Source organism: Rattus norvegicus, chromosome 19 (genome assembly GCF_036323735.1).
Source record: "Rattus norvegicus strain BN/NHsdMcwi chromosome 19, GRCr8, whole genome shotgun sequence".
NCBI lineage: Eukaryota > Metazoa > Chordata > Mammalia > Rodentia > Muridae > Rattus > Rattus norvegicus.
In genome coordinates, this window is record NC_086037.1 from 31,237,384 (window position 1) to 31,258,124 (window position 20,741).

At 45.9% G+C, this 20,741-nt stretch overlaps 1 long non-coding RNA gene across 1 annotated transcript in view; it reads left to right on the top strand.

Moving 5' to 3' along the window:
• LOC134483614 (uncharacterized) overlaps positions 1 to 11,559 on the top strand; it is a 42,246-nt gene extending 30,687 nt beyond the window's left edge. Inside the window, exon 3 of the long non-coding RNA XR_010060415.1 lies at positions 272 to 11,559. This is a non-coding gene — a long non-coding RNA (uncharacterized LOC134483614). The remainder of the gene's footprint in view (positions 1 to 271) is intronic.
• Positions 11,560 to 20,741: the final 9,182 nt, after the last annotated feature.

The window sequence follows — 20,741 nt, forward strand, 5'->3', positions numbered from 1 at the left end:
AGGTGAAGGTTCATGTGGGGATTCATGGGGTTCTTTGGCCAAGTCTGTTTAGCATCCAGATAAGAACTTGGCTGAGAACCCACATTCTCCTCTTAAAGAAGCCCTAGGACATAGATATGCCACAGAGACCCGGAAACCTTAAAGAACTGGGGTTCAGCCTCCCTCAGTCAAGAGAGAAAGGAGAAGAGGAACCAGAAGAGGAAGAGAGGGAGAAAGAATGGGACTTGAATCCTTGTCATGTAGCCATAATAACTCTGCCCCATTGCCATAGGTCCCACGAGGGTCCCCTGCTTGGAACTCTTCTCCGGCTTGAGATGGCATGAAGGAGTCCTGTTTTATTGCCACCAGGGGCTCTCTGCAGTGCTCACACTTACCAAATCCAGAGAGGACAAAAGGCCCCAGGATCTGCCCGGGGAACCATCCAAGCATACCAGAGAATCACCAGAACAGATCAACACTCACTCACTGACTGGCCCCGGTAGATCACCAGGGACAAACTCCAAGCCCACTGCTGACCAGACCAGGATGTTGGAGTTGACTGATACTTTCTGGAAGCATTCAGCACCTGAAGGAGTTGAATGTAGGCTTTGGTGCCAGTCTCCTGCTATTTCTGTAAGTCAAATTTCTAATGGACTGAAGAAGCCCAACCTAAGGATAACAGGGGAAAATTAATTACATCTCCTTTGGCTTGCCCTCTAATATTTTTTTATAGCTGTGGCAGCAGAATTGCCTTCCAAATTATATTGGTCCAAGTTATTAAAACGACTTTCAGTTCCCAGGAATATAGAAAGAGGCAACCAGGCAGCCAGCTGAAACATGGGGAGTCTTTTCTCTCCCCCTCCCCCTTTAAACTTACTGTAGTAGATAGGCCACGTGCAGATAACTGAGAAGTGACTGCTTCCATTTTCAATTAATCCATTTCCTCTGGTGTCTGGTATTTAGCCCTCGACTTCTTCTGGTTTACAGTGCAAACTGACACTCTCTTAACACTCCAAATCCATTAGACACTTTTCTTTTCCCCCATGAACAAAGGAGAAATGTTTTCGTGCAACTTTATGGAAGCCATCAATCTCCTTGAAAGCCTTGCCACGCTCAACAGAATCCACATTATAACTTATGCAAAACAGAGGGCGGGCAGCATGGGGGGAAAGCCCCGTTTCTCAGAACAGTAGCAGTGCATTAAAGAAAACATGCTTTTCTGCTGAAATTCATATTGGTAAATGGATTTCCCATCTGAAACATTGTTTTTCACTAAGAGAAGCTTTTAATCCCCTTAAGTTCCTTTCTAATCTGCCTTGGAAGTGCCTGTCTCAGGAATATAACAGCAATGATATAACAGATTTAATTTATTAAACGAGGAGGCAGCAGCCAGCAGAGTCCCTGAGAGAGCCTTGTGTGAGACTGGCATTCTCATTCCCAAGTGGGTACAGCCCCAAGTTCAGATGGGAGCTCCCTGGGCTCTCCCTAGGGCAAGCCCTCCACTTTCACAGGACACCTTCTACTGACTAAGAGATACAAGAGAGCTGAGGGAGTCAGGCTTCCAGACTTACTGCTCCCTGCCTTCTTCCACTGTTCAGTTGTCTGAGGAACAAGCAACAGGTCTCAGGCAGCAACCACCAAGCCCAAGAGGGCCTGTGTGCTAAGATTGAAGAGGGATCTCAGTGGGGTACTTAGCTTGTCTGTGTACACCTTGGGTAGGTAGCGTGTGACTCCAGTGACACAAAAGTCAGAAGGACAGGAGAGGGCACTGCTGGCCACCTCATCTGAATTCACTCCCAGAGAAGACAAAAGAAAATGATATGACAGTTAGTTAGCCCCACTCAAGTCCAAAGTCACCTGATTCAGGAAGGCAGCAGGAAGGTCATCCTTGTGACTTTGTTTGTTTTATCCAACTGGTGGAATGGTTGACTGGACACCATTGTGCTGGCAACAGACACCCACAGAGAACTCTGTCTTCAGAACAGAAAACTTTTCATGTATTCACTCAGTTCCTACTTATTGATGCGTTCAGGAGCCTGCCCCCGACTCCCTGGAATAATATTCTTCCAGTCCTAAGACATAACCTGATTTTAGCACAGGGCAGTCATGAAACTTTTTAATGTCAGTGCCTCTGCTGCCAAAGTACCAAAGTCAAGAACATAGCTTCTGGAAGGACAAACATGTGGGTTCAAATCTCAAACCCACTGCTTGCAAGGGAGGACACAAATAAGCCAGTCCTCACTGTGATGGTTGATCTCAGTTGTCAACCTGACGTGGGGTGATTGTTCTGGAAACGGTGTCCATGTGGTATTGGTTGTGGATCTGGGCAAGGTGCAAAATCGAGAGTCTCATGAAGTCTTGCTTCAGAGAGCAGCTCAGGCAGAGCAGTGAGTGGCAGACTATTGCATAAATCTGTGAAGGGAAAGCCTGAGTACCCTAGGATACTAGAGATGCCAGGACCATAAGACGTCCACTGAAGAAAGCTGAAGGCATGGGATGGAGTTCCCCTACGAGACTAATTGCTGCAGGTGGCAGAAATAAAGGAGTGAGGCTACCCAAAATCTTTAGGTCCCAGATGATTATGAGTCCCAGATGCCAGACATGGAACCTCAGGACTTGGTGTTTCCTTTCTGGGCTTTAGTATTCCTTTGTTCTGATCATTCCTTGCTATGTTCCAATTCCTAGAACAGGAATGTTCAATGTGCGCCAATATTTGCTGGAACTTGTTCTTGATTTTCTAGGAACTCACAGTTAACAGATTATCTTAAATCTCGGATGGAACTTGAAGTTTAGGCTTTTAAATTATCAGTATAGTTGAAAACAACCCCCCCCATGGCACCCGAACAAACAAACAGACAAATAACTATGGGGTCAAGGGGTAAAATGTCATGATTTAAAGTGATATATTTGGGTGCCATGTTGACAAGGCATGGTATTATAATGGTTAATCTCAATTATTTACTTGATAAGATCTAGAATCACCTAGGAAAGAAGTCTTTGGGCAATCTGTAGGGTACTATCTTTATGAGATTAAGTGAAGTGGGGAAAAACTACCCACTACATGGTAGAACCATTCCCAAGGACGAGATCATGAAAGGAACGTGTGAGCTGAACGTGCGTCTTGACCATGAATGACTGTGACCATGGCCGTGACCATAAAGCATAACCAGTTTTTCCAAGCTCCTGATGGTGCTTCCCCTACAAGAACTGTCTATAACTTCAACCTACAAGATATAAGAAACTCTTCCTTTTGTCAGGAATTTTAACACAGAAACAGAAACATAACCGAGATGCTCAACAAGCCGTGCTGTCTCTTCTGAAGAATCAGACGGGACTGCTTACCATCAGTGAGAAATAAGAGCTACGTGAACACTGTTTAAAGACAGCTAGTATAGCTGGCCTGTGGTGGCACACGCTTTTAGTCCCCACACTTGGGAGGCAGAGGCAGATGGACCTTTGAGTGCGAGGTCAGCCTGGTCTACAGAGCGAGTTCCAAGACATCCAGCGCTTCAGAGAAGCCCTGCCTTAATTAATTAATTATTTAATTAACAGCATCGCACAGGTATTTACCTGTGCATGCGCTTATTCTATCCACTGAGCAGTTCTTCAGATGTTTATTGAACACCTATGAGGAGCCTGGCTGGGTAACAGACATGGTTTGTGAGGTGATATCCCTCCCTTAGTCTTACATGCTGGGACATTTCGTTCCTAGCTCTCGGTACTATTTTTGGAAGACTGGGGAACCTTTAGGAGGTGGGTCCTCACTGGAGGAAGTAGATCAGGTGAGACCTGAGGTTTTATAGTCTATTCCTACTTTCTATTGACCCACTGTTTCCTAATGGCAGATACAATGTGACCATCCCCTTCCTGAGCTTAACACCATGCCTTTCTTGATAGGATGGACTGAATCCCTCCATAACCCGTGGGTCAGAATAAATGCTTCTGTTGTTCCTGCCAGGTATTCAGTCATGGCAACAAGGAAAGTGACTGACAAAAGACAACCCTTGATAGTCTGTTGGTGTTGACACATGCCTTTAATCCCAGCGCTCAGAGTTTGAGACCAGCTCTATAGACCGAGTTCCAGAACAGCTAAGGCTACACACAGAAACACTGTCCCAAAACACTAAAACAAACAAAAACAAACAACAACAACAACAACAAAAAATAAACCTTGATGGAAGTGTAATTTTTATTCACTCTTTCATTTTAATTTTACAACCCCATCATTCTTTTATGGTACCTAATTAGGGCAGGTGTAATCACCTTCATTTTAGAAAGGAGCAGACAGTTCCTTCAGGATTAGGAAACTTTGTTGACACCAGAATTTAAATCTCCAGGACATGGCATCTGAGGTAAGCCTCAGCCTGCACCTCTCCTAGGATAGGATTTTCCAGACAAGCTTCCTAAATCTAGGCAAGGTGGTGCAGTAACTCAACACCCCAGTGGACATAATCCCCACAGTGTCAGGACATACCCCATTCTGAGACAAGTGTGTGCTTCGTGGGAAACCCTGCCCCACACTCAGTGGGAGCTGGAGATCTGCTCTGTCCAGACACCATGAAAGAGGCCAGAGAAGGAGCATGGGGGCAGGCGGGAACTTGACGCTTATTAAAATCACTTGCTGGCAGCTGTGCTCAGGCCCCATGCTGCCCAGAGGCAGGAAGCTGGGCGAAGTGGGGATCAGTGGCTCGTCCTGACAGGCAGGAGCTGGGGAGACTGGGCTGAAGATGGATGAGGGGGCAAACCAGCCCCCACAATCCTGATCTTCATGGCCCAGCAAGGCAGGTTTCCAGACTGGCCACTTCCCCAGCTCTTTAATTGCAGGCCCAGAATGGAGGGGTAGCATGGCTTTTCATCATCCCAGATACGAATAACTTCAAGACAGTGACAATCTTACATCTGAAAAATTAACTACACCCTGCCACCCGAACCTCTCTGTGGCCAGATTAAGTTCCCAGGGAGAACTGCCCATGGGAGGCAAAGCTCCAGTCACAGGAAAACTCCTGGCGTCAGGGGTCTCTAGTTAAAATCCTGTTTAGAAGGAAGACTGCTTCATGCCTCCTCCTGGCTCCAAACACTGGGATTCACATCCCACTGGGCTGAGGGCTCTGCCTTCCCTTTGGAGGAGTAAAGGCTCCAAACCAAGACATTCCCCTCCCACAAACTGGATTATAACCAAACCCCACCTTCCTTCAACCTGGATACAGTGTGAACCAGATATAGTGCAAGCCGGATATAGTGCAAGCTATGTCTCTCTTCTCCATAAGAGACATCCTTCTCTTGGCCTGACTAAAATCCCTCCCCACTCCCACTGTTCACATAGGTCATTCAAACACCCATTGTTTTGACTTCTCACCAGAAATTTCTATATACATAACTTCTATCTCAAAACACCAAGCCAGGCATGCCTTCCTCCTTACTCTTAAGTATGTCTAATTCTCTTCCTTCTCATTTGGGTGAAGTGCCTAACCAGTGTCATCTTCAAGTTCTGGGTTCTGTTTTTTTGGTTAAGCCTAACGTGGCTTTGTGCTTTGCAGAAACTGGCTAGTTTTCTTTGTTATGTCTACCAGTGAGCCCTGGGCCATCAAGTCCACAGGTCCTTTCATATTAGTTCTCAGATAGCCCAGGCTTCTTCCCAAGTCTCTTCTCTTGGCTTCTGGCCTCACCCTGTCACCCCTCCAGCAGCCATTTCTTGTTGTGCCCCCAAAGCACTCTTCAGTCTCCACCTTACTTTCATTAGATTCTAGAAACTAACCTGTTTTCTCAGTTCTGTCATCTCTCAAAGGTGAGCTCATTTGTCCTCATGGTTTGAAATATCAATAAACAGTGACTCTCAAATTCTTGTCCCATTCCAGAAGGTTCCCAAAAGCTTCACTTTGGACATCAGCTCTCTTTATGTAGACATTTAAAATAGACCCCCTCATCTCACCAAGCCCACAACCAGACAGTCTGCAGGACAAGAAATGTAAGCTGTCTCAAAGATGTTCAACTCCACTGGAAATGAACAAGATGGATCCACCATGGCAAAAATGGGGTGTGATCGCCAGTTGGACAAAGGGAGAACAAAGCACTCACTTAAGCATGGTGGTGATAGGTGTTTTTGGAGATGGGTGCCTTTGGAGATGAGTAAGGAAAATACATTGGTGTAATCTCTGCCTAGGTAAGTTGTCAAGAAGTGTCAAGATGAATACACACATCCCCTTTAACCCAGCAACTGTACTTCTGGGACCGTATGCAATGGAGGCACCCCACTATATACTCAATATGTGTATTTCCCTCTCGTAGTATCTGCTGGACTGATGCAGTAATTTCTTCCAGGTAGATGCTGAAAGTGCTCAGGGAAATAAATACTGTGAGCATTTTCTTAATTAATGGTTGATGTGAAAGGGCCCACCCCAATATGGGTGGAGCCACCCCTAGGCTAGTGTACCTGTGTCCTCTAAGGCAGAAGGCTGAGCACACCATGGGGAGCAAGCCAGTCAGCAGCACTCTGTCATGGCCCCTGCGTTAACTCCTGCCTCCAGGTTCCTTCCCTGTTTGAGTTCCTGTCCCGACTGCCTTTGATACTGAACTGTGAACGGAAGAGTAAGTGATATGAACCCTTTCCTCCCCAACCTGATTTTGGTCCTGGTGTTTCCTCACAGCTAGAGAAACTTTGATTAGGAGACCAAGTCACTAGAGGAGAAATGAGACATCCAGCTAATAATCTCGTGCGTTACAATAATGACCCACCTGCAACAGTAGGAGTATAAAAACATGGTTCCAAGGGTAGCCACCAGACTCACTCACAAATAGAAGGTGTGGTAGTTTGAATATGCTTGGCTCAGGTAAGGCACTATTAGATAGGCCTTGTTGGAAGAGGTGTGGCCTTGTTGGGCCTTGAGACCTTCCTCCTAGCTGCCTATGAGACAATCTTCTCCTCTTTGCTTTTGGAATAAGAAATAGAACTCTCAGCTCTTTTTCCAGTGTCATGCTTGCCTGGATGCTACCAGGTTTCCAGCCATGATGATAATGAACTGAACCTCTGAACCTGAAAACCGGCCCCAAGTAAATGTTGTTCTTTATAAGAGTTGTCTTGGTCATGGTGTCTCTCCACAGCAATGCAAACTCCAAGACAGAAGGTATCTTTACAAGCCTTTCCAGGATGTTTCTTAAAGTTTAATATCCTTAATTTTAAAAGTTAAGGTGCCGTGGGTCCTATTCAATCTGCTCTCACAGGAATCTTAAAGGCATAGAGACAGAGGATAGAGACAGGCATTCCATAGATGTGCTAGAAGTGGCTAGAAGTAGACACACACATTTGTTCCACGGCCTGCCTATGGTGCAAAGACACAGCTTCGAAGGGGCTGGGAGACTTCCCTTATGTGTGATTTGCTTAGTTTCATTTGTTGGACTTCAGTGTTAACATGGAGTGATGTTTCCTCTTCCTGCTTCTCACCTCTAGGTCTTCCACTTGATTGGTACCTAAACCATTTTATCTACTTCAAGGCCCTCTTTTCTCTTGTCTGCCATAGAGTACCTCCTCCAACAGCTGTGTAGAATTTTAGGTTTTCAGGGAAGATTTAGTTCAAAGATCTCTGCCCAGAGACTTGTTTCTCCCTTTCAGAAATGGTGTCCTTACTGGTCACCCTCCAGTCAGCCCTTGCTCCTGACACTTTATTTCAGTGCATTCATCACTAATGTGACGTACAACTCTTTAACGTGCTGTTGTTTACCACTGCACAGGTCTCTTGACCATTCTCCTCACAGAATAGTGTTGAGAGCTCTGCAGACTCTCAAGACATATGTTTTAACTCTACAAACGATTTGATTGCACAGGGAAAAAATAGTAAAGATATTTAAATGTCATATACCCAGAAAATAGGATATCAGAAGCCACCAGTTTAGAGCTGGGTCAGAAATCCCCAGTCAGCCACAGCAGCCCAATCTACCTGCATGAATGCCAATTTGCTGAACACCAAGTGGCAGGATGGACTTGGAACCAGAGATCTTCGAACTGAATCTTCCCTGAAAACTGAATGTTCTAAATGGCTGTTGGAGGACCCAAAGATGAGTGAGTCTGAGAGGATTGGGAGCAATGAGAACCGACAGACTGGAAAGTAATGGGAGGAACTTCCCCAGAGGAAGTGTCCTTCCTTGCTGCACCCCTTTTTAAAGGGAGGTTGGAGCTAGAGAGATAAGAATCCATGAAGATCCAGGCAGGCTCTTGCCTGGGCCTTTCTGTTACTCCATTGTGTCACAGTCCACATTGCTAAGGAAGGAGGGAATAAGTCATTACCCTGTTCCAAACTCCAAGACTTGAATGAAGGCAAGAGAGCAGTGAATCTGTTAGCCACTGGGAGTCAGTCAGAGTAGTCCCTCCTGAGGGGAGTAGGGGTGGGGGCAGAGATCATCTTAGAAACCATAGCTAAGAGAAATCCTGTTCCAGAGTGTCCTATTCAGACTTGGGCCCTCTTCATATAATGCTCTCTGGGCCTTTTACTGAGGTAAGGCCAGGGAAACATACCAGTTTCTGGTTACTGTTCATCCCTGGAGTTCTGATGCTAGCATCTCTCCTTGGGGGCCTCCTGGGAAACCTTGTGTCTTTCTAAATAGTACTTTCAAGTTTAGCAAGCCCTCGGGCTACCTGGTTAAAAGTTGACATTAAAAAAATCCTCTGTAATTGGTTCCTTTGAACAATGTCTTCTACAGAGCCATCAAGGCAGGCTTGTTCATTAGCCGCCATCCCCATAAAGCAGCCAGATGTCAATCAGTCTGAACATTCAGAGCCTCAGTGGGGCTTCCTCTGGCCCCACTGCATGCCAGCCTGGGTAAGAGCAGGCAGGGTAAGCACAGTCCAGCCTGTGAAAGCGGAGTCTCTCCTGCTGGCACTCCCGTCACCGAGTGACAGATAATCTGTGTGTGTGCCTTTGCACTCCTATGCAATATAGGATATTTATCATAGTTTCTAGCCTCAGCCTCCTAGATGCCAATATCCCCTTGGGAAACAAAACCAGCCTGAGAACCAGTCTTGTGAAGGTTTCTCTCCACTTGTCCAGCCAAAGGTTCGGGACAGAGAGTAACCAGCTCGGAAAGGATATAGCTCTGGAGGGTGTTGTACTAGAAGCCAAGCCTCGCGTTAAGCATCAGCCATAGCCAAAACCCAAATAGTATATGTGGCCCTGGGCTGCTGCTGTTCTGGAAGAGAGTGCTAAGCCCTTAGCTGCTTAGTAGTGACTTTGTTCTCTGTGGGAGATTTCTAGTGGGAGAGAAGGGCAGAGTGATGTTGGGTGATCTAGCAGGAGAGAATGGAGTGAATAAGTGCTTCAGAAACTCCTCTGGGGAGATCACCAGCCACAGTTGCCAACCTCATGTGGAATTAAAAGCTTTAAGAAGGAGTGATAGTCATCTAGCCAGTAATGAAGAGACTAAGTTGATTATCAGATACACTGGTAAAGTTGGTAGAGTCGAACTTGTCACATCACATAGCCTTGATAACACAAAGAAGGACATTCTATTAACGATGGCCCTGCATGGCTGCAGCTCACTGCTCTGGGGGCTGTCCCAGTAGATATAGAGACACCTTTAAGGAAAACACAGGGCATTTCCCCTTAGTGCAAGGCAGCACCTTGTCTCCACACTGTGTTCTTGGAGGCTGACTGGTGGGTCCAGCAGGGCCATTCTGAAAGTGGAAGTTTGTTGACTGGCCATGGAAAGGTGGATGCAGAGGGCAGGCAGATAGGAGACGTGGCAGTGCAGACGTGATGTGTACCTTCATCACTGAAGAGTTCCTTCAAGCAAAAACAATGTGATCCCAAGAACTTGCCTCTGGCAGATCCCAAAACACCCAGAGAGCTTCAGAGCTTTCCCAGGTGTTCAGGCTTCCTGGGACACATCAAGGACTATGGGCGTACAAGAAACAGGAGAATTTGGTTACCTGGGAGTGATTTCAAATAGACAGTGAGGAGATAGGAAATGGAGTGGAGGTCTAGGAGGGGACCATTGTCCGAGAAGAGCACTGCTCCTAAACCTGGCACCATTTTCTCAGGGGGCCCAGAGATGATCTGGGGTGAGCTGAGGACACAGCTTTTTCTAACACTGGATCACATATGGAGACAGACATTCCTTTCAAGTCAAGGTATGCATCTGAGAAGATCCAAGAAAGGCTCAGTTTGGTACTAAGAAACTGTCAATTCTGCCTCCCCACTTGGTCATCTATTTTAAGAAAGCAAAAAGAAACCTTGGGCTCAAACCTTGGGCAGGGAAGATGTTCTAGCCATACTCCAACTTAACTTACAAGTAAAACTTACAGTATACTTCACCTGAATAAATGTGACTCACTGTAATGTACAATTTTATGAATTCTGACAAACACAGGCAATTGTAGAACTACAATCCCAATCAAGAAATAGAAAAATTCCACCAAAACTCTCCTTCCCATATGCTGAAGGTCAACTTCTTCCAGCCCCATAAATCAATTCTCTCTCTCTCTCTCTCTCTCTCTCTCTCTCTCTCTCTCTCTCTCTCTCTCTCTCTCTCTCTCCTCCACGTCCTCTTCCTCCTCCTCCTCCTCATCTTCCTCCTCGTCCTCTTCCTCCTCTGTCTCTCTCTCTCTCTGTGTGTGTGTGTGTGTGTGTGTGTGTGTGTGTGTGTGTGTGTGTGTGTGTTTTGTCCAGGCCAGAGGTTGATGTCAGGTATTTTTCTCAATCATTTTCTACCTTGTTCTTTGGTACAGGGTCTGTTACTGATGCTGGAGCACATTGACTCAGCTAGACAGGATGGCTGGAGCCACAAGCCTCAGAGAGTCCTCCTATCTCTGCCTCCCTGGTGCTGGGACTATAGGATCTACTGCCTGGCTTTTACATGGCCAGTAGGCATCGGACTTAGATCATCACACTTACACAACAAACATTTTACAAACACAACCATCTCCCCATCGACTTGGTGAACTGTGTATCTTGCTATTTTGCTGAAAGTGTTTATCAGAACTAAAAAGGTTCTATTGTTGTTGTTGTTATTTTGTTTTGATGGAATCTTAGGGTCTTTTAAGTGAAGTATCATGCTATCTGCAAATAAGGATGACTTGACATCTTCCTTTCTTACTGGTATCCCTTTCCTCTCTCTCTTGTTTGTCTTGTTGGTCTTATTGATACTTCCTCACACACTACACTAAGCAAGGACAGTGAGGAAGGGGACACCATCACCTTGTTCCTAATTTTAGAGACAATGATTTCAGTTTTTCTTCATTTAAAATAATGTTTGGAATAGATTTGTCATGTATAGATAGCCTGTATCATGTTGATGTATATTCCTTCTATTCCTAGTTACTTCAAAGATCTTTATAGTGAAAAGATACTGAACTTTCTCAGAGATATTTCCTATATCTATTGAGATGATTACATAATTTCCATCTGTATGTCTACTTATGTGATATGCTATGTTATATTTATTGATTTGTGTACATTGAACCAACCTTGAATTCCTAGAATGAAATCAACTTGGTGCTGCTGTGTCATCTTTAATACGTTCTTAAATTTGGTTTGTAAGTATCTTATCTGTGTGTGTGTGTGTGTGTGTGTGTGTGTGTGTGTGTGTGTGTGTGTGTGTGTATGTACGTATATATGCATGTATGTATGTATGTGTGTCTACTTTTACCAGCAAATTCCATCTATAGTTTTCTTTTTAAGTTACCTGGTTTGGTTATCCAGGTAATTTTGGCTTCATTGATTGAGTTGGGTGGCATCCCTTGCTTTTCTGGTTTATTGAACAGTTTGATGAACTCTTCTTGAACTGCAGTAGTGAAACCATCCTGTTCTGGGCTTTTCTTAGTTGTGAAATTCTTCTTATTGCTTCAGTCCCTTTGCTTGCTATCTGCATAAATTGCTGGTATCCTTGGTTTCAGTTTTAGTTCTGATAGGTCAATTGTATCCAGAATTTTACCTATTTCTTCTCTATTATCCAGTGTCTTTGGAATAAAGCACTTTGGAATCAAAGTGCTTCCTAGTAAAATTCTGGACTTCATTAGAATCTGTTCTTTCTTCGTGTCTACTTTTATTAACTTGGGTCTTTTGCTTGGTTGGAATGGTTTGACACTTGTCAATCTTAGTTTTTTTAAAGAGCCAACTCTATGGTTCAATATATTGCTTTTTTAGCCTCCATTTCATTCATTTCTGCCCTGGTCTTTATGTTGTGCCCCTTGGTGCACTGGGGATTGGCTTCTTATTTGTCTGAGACTTTGGGATGCTTTATTTGGCCACTGACTCGAATTCTCTCTGGTTTTCAATGTGACTGTTCACAGAATGGGCTTTCCTCTCGGCACTGTCTTAGCTACAACCCAAAGGTCCTGAGAAGGCGTGCTCTCACTTTTATCTGAGTTTAGGAAATTGTCCATTTCCTCTCCAATTTCTTGACCTACCGGTTCAAGTGTGAGCTCTGCCTGTTCTTCAAACACTCATTCCTTCAGCCCACCCCTCCCTTTTTTAGTGAGCATCTACTCTGTGGTAAGCAACCGCAGCTGGATTGCAGATGAAAAGCTATGCATTAGATAGGAGGGGTTTCGAAAGACTGAGAATTTTATGCCAGTTAAATATTCACTATGACGAAGACTATGAGCAAGAGTGGGAGACAGCTGACCATGTAGAGAAAAGCTGAGTAATAAGGTTCCTGTAGGATGCATCAAAGGCAAATGGAAAGGCCAAGCTGCGTGTGGAGAGTGTCCTAGGTAGCTTCAGCTGTCAACTTGATACAGCCCCATTGTCCTGATAAGCTCGTCTTGTGGCCATGTTTGTGAGGGATTGTCTTGACTGGTGAATGATGTGACAGGGCCCTGCATACTGTGAGCAGTGCAGTTTTTGCTAGGTAAGCTTGGACTGTATAAGAAAAGCTATCAGAGAGCAGAAGGCCAAAACGAGACAGGAAGCAGCTTTCTTCCTTGCATGGCTTCTGCCTTTGCTATTTGAGTTCCTGACCTGACTTCCTTTAATGGTAAATTGTGACCTAGAATTTATGAGCTGAAATAAACCCTTTCCTCCAGCAAAATGTGTTGGCTCATGGTGTTTACCACAGCAACAGATAAACAAAGATAGAGAGGTAGGTCTGACTGAACCTGGAAAGGTCCTACTCAGGAATGTGTTAGCTGTACATGTTTTAGGACTCTGGGTCAAAAATAGTCCATGGCCTCAAAGCAAAAAAAACAAAAACAAAAACAAAAAACAAAAAAAACTCCAATTAAAATAAAAATGAATGTGTTTATATAAATATGAAGTCTTCAGGTAAGGGTGGACCCAGATACCAGCCTGCCCTTTAACTTCTGTCTTATTTTTCTCTCCTCGGCCTTTCTCTTCTGGTGAAAAGTTAGCCTTAGACTTCTAAAGGACATTCTCTCCTCACTTAACAAGGGGGGAAATGTGTATTTCTTCCTTAGTTATTCCCTAAAAGAGTCTAGGTGTTGCATTTTTGAACTGCCTTTAAACTGTCTCTAAAACAATTACCAAGAAATTCTCAATTCTGCCACCAGCTGGCCAAGTAACCAATCATGGATGAGCAAGAGGTGCCCTGAGCCAATCACAGGACAGAAGCCTTGATATTCTGCAAGTGGTGGGTCATGTGCCCAGAACAGGTAGGAGTAGGTCTACAGTTGGTGTCTTTTGCCCCTGTGGTCTATAAGAGAAAGAAAAGAAACCATCCACAACTCCAAGCACAGGTCCAAACCTCACCTACAAGGCAAGGAAAGAACAGAAGAGACTGCTGTGCTGAAGACACATTTACAGAGACTCACATGACAGCCATCCTGTGTCTGTTGGTTTTTAAAAGGAGCCCCGCTGGTCCACCTAGAACACACAACTCCACCTTAAGGGCAACTGTCAGCTCTGGCTCATCATATGGTTCAGGCACACCATGGAGGCACTGAGTAATGAGCTCAAACAAGCCACTCGAGCCCAACATGGCAGAAGATACTTACGCTTGCCTAAGGAGCACTAGCACAGCCATCCTGGTCAGGACTCCCTTCCCAGCTGCCCCGCTGCCCCTCCCTCTGCCCCCATGGCCTCCAGAGTAGCTAATCTTTGGAACAGGTGAGTGTCCTGAGCCAGCTCTCAGCTTTCACAGCTGGGAGTGCAGCAGGGGGAAACTCATTACATGGGTTTAACAGGGTTTAGAGGGGGGGTGTTAAATAGTCCTGTGGGCCAAATCAAGACTCCTCCACTTACAACCTGGGTTATAAAGAGATCCAAGGCATGTTTAGGCCGTCAGCAGGAACCCAACACTTGAGCCAATGCAAGGAAGGAGAAAAAAAAAAAAAAAAAAAAAAAAAACTATGCACGTCAGGGATTTCCCAAATTGTTAAAGGAGCAAGAGGTTCTGGAGGCTGGAATCCCAGCCCTGGGGTGGAAGGCTAGAGAGAGCTGGGGCTTTCCTTTCCTTTCTTCTCCTTCCAGATCACATTAGCAAGAGTCAACCACTTCAACAAAGCAAGGCACACCTTGATGCTGAATGCGTCACACCTATTACAAAGGATGAAGCATGTCTTCAGGAATTAGCACAAAGGGCCTCATCACATCAGAGTGCTTGCTGCTACCCTTTCGGAAGATCTGAGTTCAGTTCCAAGCACACAGGTCAGGCTGCTCACAACCACCTGTTGCTCTAGCTCCAGGGGCTCAAAGGTCCTCTTCTAGCCTTCATGGGCACCTGCGTTCATGCACACATTTACACACACACACACACACAGAGAGAGAGAGAGAGAGAGAGAGAGAGAGAGAGACAGGCAGGCACACACACACATACACGCACCCAGATACATACACACACACATACAAAAACACACACACGTGCACACACAGGAGCAGGGAGAAGAAGAGACAGAGACTTAAAATCAGATAAATAAGTTTTATAAAGAGAATTGCTACACGGTTTCCAAAGGGAAAATATCAGACTAGAAAAAGAAACAAGCTAGAGGGGCTGACCCAGTTACACTCACCCCTATTTACTCAGAAGACTACACCAGAAGGATTGTTGGGGTCAGGTGTTTGAGATAATCCTGAACAGCCTAGCCAGACTCAACCTTAAGAAGAAAGGGGTGGAGGGAAGAGGAAAAAAGAAAAAAGAAGGAAGGAACAAAGGAAAGAAAAAAGAAAGGAAGGTATAGAGGGAAGGGAAGGGGAGGGGAGGGGAGGGGAGGGAAGGGAAGGGAAGGGAAGGGAAGGGAAGGGAAGGGAAGGGAAGGGAAGGGAAGGGAAGGGAAGGGAAGGGAAGAACTGTGCTGAGCGTGATGAGACAGGCTTGCAATCCCAACATTTAGGTCTTGAGGCAGGAGGATCATGAGTTACAGACATATTAGGCGACAGAGTTAGACCCTGTCTCAAAACAAACAAAAACGGATGTTGAACACCGCATATCACAGGCTACTATTGCTTACACAAGCACAGGGCACTGAGCTCCAGCCACAGGAGAGCTCGTCCTTGTAGATGATGAATGCCCTGCTATTTATATATTTCTGTCATATGGTTTCCATGTTGGGCTCTGCAGAGAACATCTTTGTCACATCAGTTAAGGTCAGGTGACCCTGACTTCCTCTGGAAACACCCAATGGGACTTGCTTCCAGAGTGGGAGATACGGGGACTTTCTGGTAGCTTCTCGGCTGTGTTTCCTTTGGAGTTTTGTGGGAGCTCAGGATAACGTTCCCAACATTTCCACCAACCTCTTTGTCCCTGTCCTTCACCCTAAGCCCTGTCTCTGCTGCTCCAGGAGCCCATGGGAAGCTGGGTACAGCTCCCAGAAGCTATTGCTGGTGGCCTGTCAGACAAGTCCTTTCTAGGAAAAAAAAAAAAAAGTCTGTGGGAGGATGGGGAACATAGATTGGCAGGAGCACGGGGCTCAGAGCAGGCTGCCACCCTTTGCCCACTCCCCACATTTCAGCCTTCACTGGTTGGTTGTTTTAGTAAGAACAGCTCTCATAGGGAAAATGGGATTTTCATTGGACACAGTTAATATGCATTTTACAGACGGCAGGAAAGAAGCAGAGAACACTAGCTTTCTCCATTGCCAAAGGCCTCAGAAGGAGTTAGGGTCACAGACACTGCAGATCCCAAGTGTTTAAGGGTTAAACATACCAGAAAAGTATAATCTGTGGGTAACCAGACTTCAACGGAACTGTAGAACACAGAACCCCAGCTCCAAGATTTCCCATGGACTCCAAGCAAGCTGAACTATTTGCTACTGCTGCCAGACACCTTGGGATAGGAGGGCTAATTTTCAGCTACTTCTAGCCTTTTGCGAACAGACAGACCTGACCCCTCCCCCCAAAACTCCTCTCTAGTCAAAGAAAGCCCAGGGCAAAAGAAGGTACCTACATGATTCTGGCATGGCCGGCCCAGAGCATTCACTGTATCGTCCAGGGAGTACAAAACTGTGGAGAAGACATGATAGTTAGAGGATCCAGCACAGGAGAAGTAGGTTTGGAAGCACGCTGCTGGCTTTGCATCCTGACTTGTTCAGTTGCCGGCAATTTGACTTACTTTTGGCAGTTCTGCCATGCTCTGCCTCAGTTTCCTCTTCTGTAAAAGGGATTAGCATCTGCCTTATAGGCTGGGTGGGAGATCTAATGGAACAGTTCATTCAAGGGCTCAGACTAGTGTCTGCCTATCCCTGCCTGTGCTACACAGGAAGTCAACCCACTCCCACCTATTCGCCACCTCTGTGGGGTCTACTTATGAGCAGGTGACGTTCTCTCAAACTCAGTCATTCTACCAATGCCTATAGGGTAGACTTCCTGCCTTCCCTTGGAAATCAGACTTCCCATGACCAAGGGCTTGGCAGAACCCTGGGCCAAGCCCTCTATGGGCACCAAGTGATCCTGCCTGACACTCAGTATCAAATTTGGATTTGGTGGCATTCTGGCCTCTATTTTTCGGAATCCAGTTGCAGGCCAGTTCTGAGCGCCTGACCTCAGGGAGAACAATGTCCCCTCTGTTCCCCACAGCCATTCATGGCTACTTTTGTTTCAGCCTAAAATAACACAGCACCAGAGGGTATTTTCTTAACACTACAGACTCTGTGGAAAATGTGTTGGGTTGTAGCTTCTTGGGGTCGCTCGCTAGGTTGATAACAATGTCAAGAGGTATAGAAGAACTCTGCTCTTCCAGGGCCAGGGTGACCCTAGGATTAGGGCCACACTTATCTCTCAAGACATCTTAGAGCATCTGGGATTGCATTTCATGACAGAGGCCCTGGGGGCTGGAGTTATGTTATGTGCCTATGAACAAAGTGGGCTATTCCTCAGCGGGGCTGGAGTGGATTACGGCTGATGGCTTGGCCTAAACCAAGGACATCTGAGACTGCTGAAGAAAGGAAAGGGATTCCACAAGCCCAAACAAACAGGACTTCAAGCAAAGACTCAACCCTGAGTCTTTAAAAGTTTAAAAAGGTCCTGGGGGGGGGGTAGAGGAGGATCCTACGAAAAGTGCATTCTCTCCACCTAAACCCCGCTAGAAGTCTCTAATCAACCTTCCTCAACACAGACAAGTCTGGCCAGCCATCAGGTGCCAGCTGCTTTATACCAAAAGGCACAGCTTTGAAAAATTAAAAACTGAGTTGTCCAAAGAACCTTGAAAGCTAAAAATGTTCAAACCTGCCACATTCTTTATTGAAGTTCACAGAAAATAAATATTCGATTTCTTTCAACCAGAATTTTCTCTGTAAACGAGACTCATAGAAACCAGAGATGATGGGGGAGAGGGGGGCCGGAGAGGGCTCTTAGTGGGTAGCTTTTTCCATAATCTGTGCAGGAAATTTTGCCGCCACTGTCCCTGCAAAGTCACCATCACGTTTGCTTTCAAGAAATCACATGGAACCCCACAAACTGATGGGTGGCGAGCAAGCCTGGCTCTAGAAACCTCTAAAGATGTTTCAGAGAGAGGGAAAATGTTTTTTAGGCTTCTCTTTAATTACAAGCAAGCTTTCCCCTTCGATTTAGTTCAGCTCAGTCATGAAATGGATTTGAACTTCCTTTCTGATTCATTCTTCAAAACCTCAATGTCGGTTTTATCAGAAACAGATCTGACACTCGCCGTGCAGTGGGGGTCAGCCCCAGACTTGAGTCTTCATTAAATCTCTCTGTTTGCTTTGCTTAAGGAGAAATCATAACAGATCGGGTTCGATTTCTTTTCTTTTTGTGGGAAAAAAAAATGTGCTGACCTTTTCCTTGCCTTATTAGGATAACTGGAGGCGACAAAAGTCACAAAACACGGTGTTTTCCTAAGAATACCTCAAAGGTTTGGTGGAAACTCACAGAGCCAAGTTCTTACTGATTTCTGGGTCACAGAGCCTGGACCACTGAGCCATGCGGCTGTCTATCACGGAAGTTTGCTCTTTGCCTTTCAAAAGTACTCAGGTGGCCACAGATGTCCCTGAGAGTGGCTGGAAACTATGGGAGCCTCTTTCCCCACCCCGACCCTGGACTCCCTTCTCACTAACCTTAACTAAGCCACTTAAAGAGAAAGTGGAGGGGGAGTTGGAAATTCTTTCTAGATCGTCATCAAAACCTGACCACAAATGGTTCCAATTTGCTGCAGTGATTAAATCTATGTGAGTTTAAGGGTTTTCACTCCGGTCATTTGCTACTTTGGAATTTTGCTGCATGCCTTGCTAAGAAAACGAACTTATGAGTCACTAGCCGGTGTGAAGAAGGAAGGTTGCTAAACAAACTCCAAGCCAAGCTTAAGGGGCTACAGGAAGTAGAGACTAAATAAGGATAAAGACCAAGGTACGGGAGATTACAACAGCTTTGGGCCCTCCCTCCGTGGGGGGTGGGGGAGGAGTGTGTGGAACCTGAAGCCCCAAGCTCCACTTGGGTTGGCTTTTCAGAGCTGGCAGCCTGGGGTGAACCAGCCTCCAGTTTGTCAATATGCTAAGCTGGATGTTTACACAGAAGTATGAAGGCTGCCTTTCTATTCTAGGGGAGCCCTGGACATTAGATGTTATTGCCTCAAAGCAGAAAATATAGGTTAATACCAACTTGGGGGACAGTCTTCTAGAAAGGATTTCCCTGGTCCCAGGCTAATATGCTGCTAGATTTAGTTAGGGACCAAGGATCAAGGTTCCCCTGTCTATTCTCCATGATGATCCTTCCGCCGGCCACACCCCCCTCTTGTGTAGCCCAAACCCCTGTGAGGCTGACCCCACCTGTAGTTCCATACTTCCTGGCTTTCAGTCAGTCAACAGAGGCCCAACACAACATGGAGCAGAGACACAGACAAATAGCTAGTGTGTTCTATCTACCTACGGCGAGCTACAAGTGGCCGTGGCACAGGTTATGTCCGGCCTCTCTTGAGCTGAAGCTTCTCCATGAGAATCCTCACTCCAGGCCCACCCTTGCATAGGTCAGAGTTGATCTTCCCTTCCCCACCCTGTGAGGTTCTAAGGTAATACCAATACCTGCAGAACTTTGCTCAAAGCAAGCACATTTTTAAGGGCCCCCAAGCCTCCTGGATCAGTATTTAATTCCTATGCCTTGACCAGAGGACCATAGGCCAACTACATCAGTGAAGAGTCAGAAAAATGGCATGCCTGTTAATGATAAGTTCAAGTAGTTCTAGATAGAATATATACATGCACACTATTTTATATCTACTCCCTACCTTTCCCTCCCAATATTTGGAAATTCCAACCAGCAGAACTTGGGCCTTGACGTTGGAGGTTATCTGCTTCCCTGAAGCCTGCCTTCATAGCTCTGTCTTTTTCTTCCTACCCACAATACTGCAAACCCTGTCACTTTGCAGAAGGGCTAGTTGAGGTTAGTTCACCAAGAACTCCCTGCAGAGCCTTCTAAATGCATCTGCAGCCCTCAGCCCTTATGACTCTGTCTTCTCTAGACACAGCAACAGCTGTACCCACACCTCAGGACCAAACCAGCCAGCGTCAGTGTCCTTCAGGCTTAGTCACTGAAGTTTGTCCTTAGGACAGAGAAGGGTGTGGTCACTTTCAGTAGGGTGAAAATCACCTTATAGAGTGGACTGGCAGTCTTTGGAGTGTACTCATTCCTCAGAATTCATTCACTTATACCTGCACTGGGCCAAGAAGTGTCTGCACACAATGCTGTGGAGGATAAATTAACCAGAGTAAGACTATGGTTTTGAGAAACAGGGTAGGGTAGGGGACCACGGGAGAACAAACTACACCAGAGTGCTTGGTACCTATTTCTTGGATGGATTAAAATTTGATAGAAACAGCTGTGTGTCTGGGCCTCAGGACAGTCAAGGACCCACCAAGGGATGCTTTTGCAACCTCGAGACAATCCAGGGGTAGTTTCTGAAAGCCTTTGTCACCACTCACCCAGTTGGCAGCTAAATGTAGAGCACTGTTCTCAGGGGACAGAATGGTACAGAATGTTTACCCTGCCAAGACTGCCAGAGGCATGGTTCATGGCAGGAGGCTTGGTGAGACAGCTCATGGAGATCCAACATGCTGTTCAACAAGAATGGGCTGGCTAGCCTTAGTGAGGCGGGGGCATGCTTCCCAGGGGCCCTGTTCTCCTCCCTTGCCTGTTTCCCATCTTGATCAGAGTCACGATTGCAAAATGGAGGTAGGGATATGATATCAGTCCCATCAGATGCCCTGGCATCTGATTCATGATCTAGCCCAGCTAACGAGCTTGCTGAGCACAGCCTGGAAGCTCCCGCTAGGTACAGGGAGCCCAGCAAAAGGCAGAGCCCCAGTCTTCTCAGAGAATTGATAGGGACCATAGATAAAAAATCGTCCTTTCAGAGAGAAAGCCCCAAGTAGACACAGA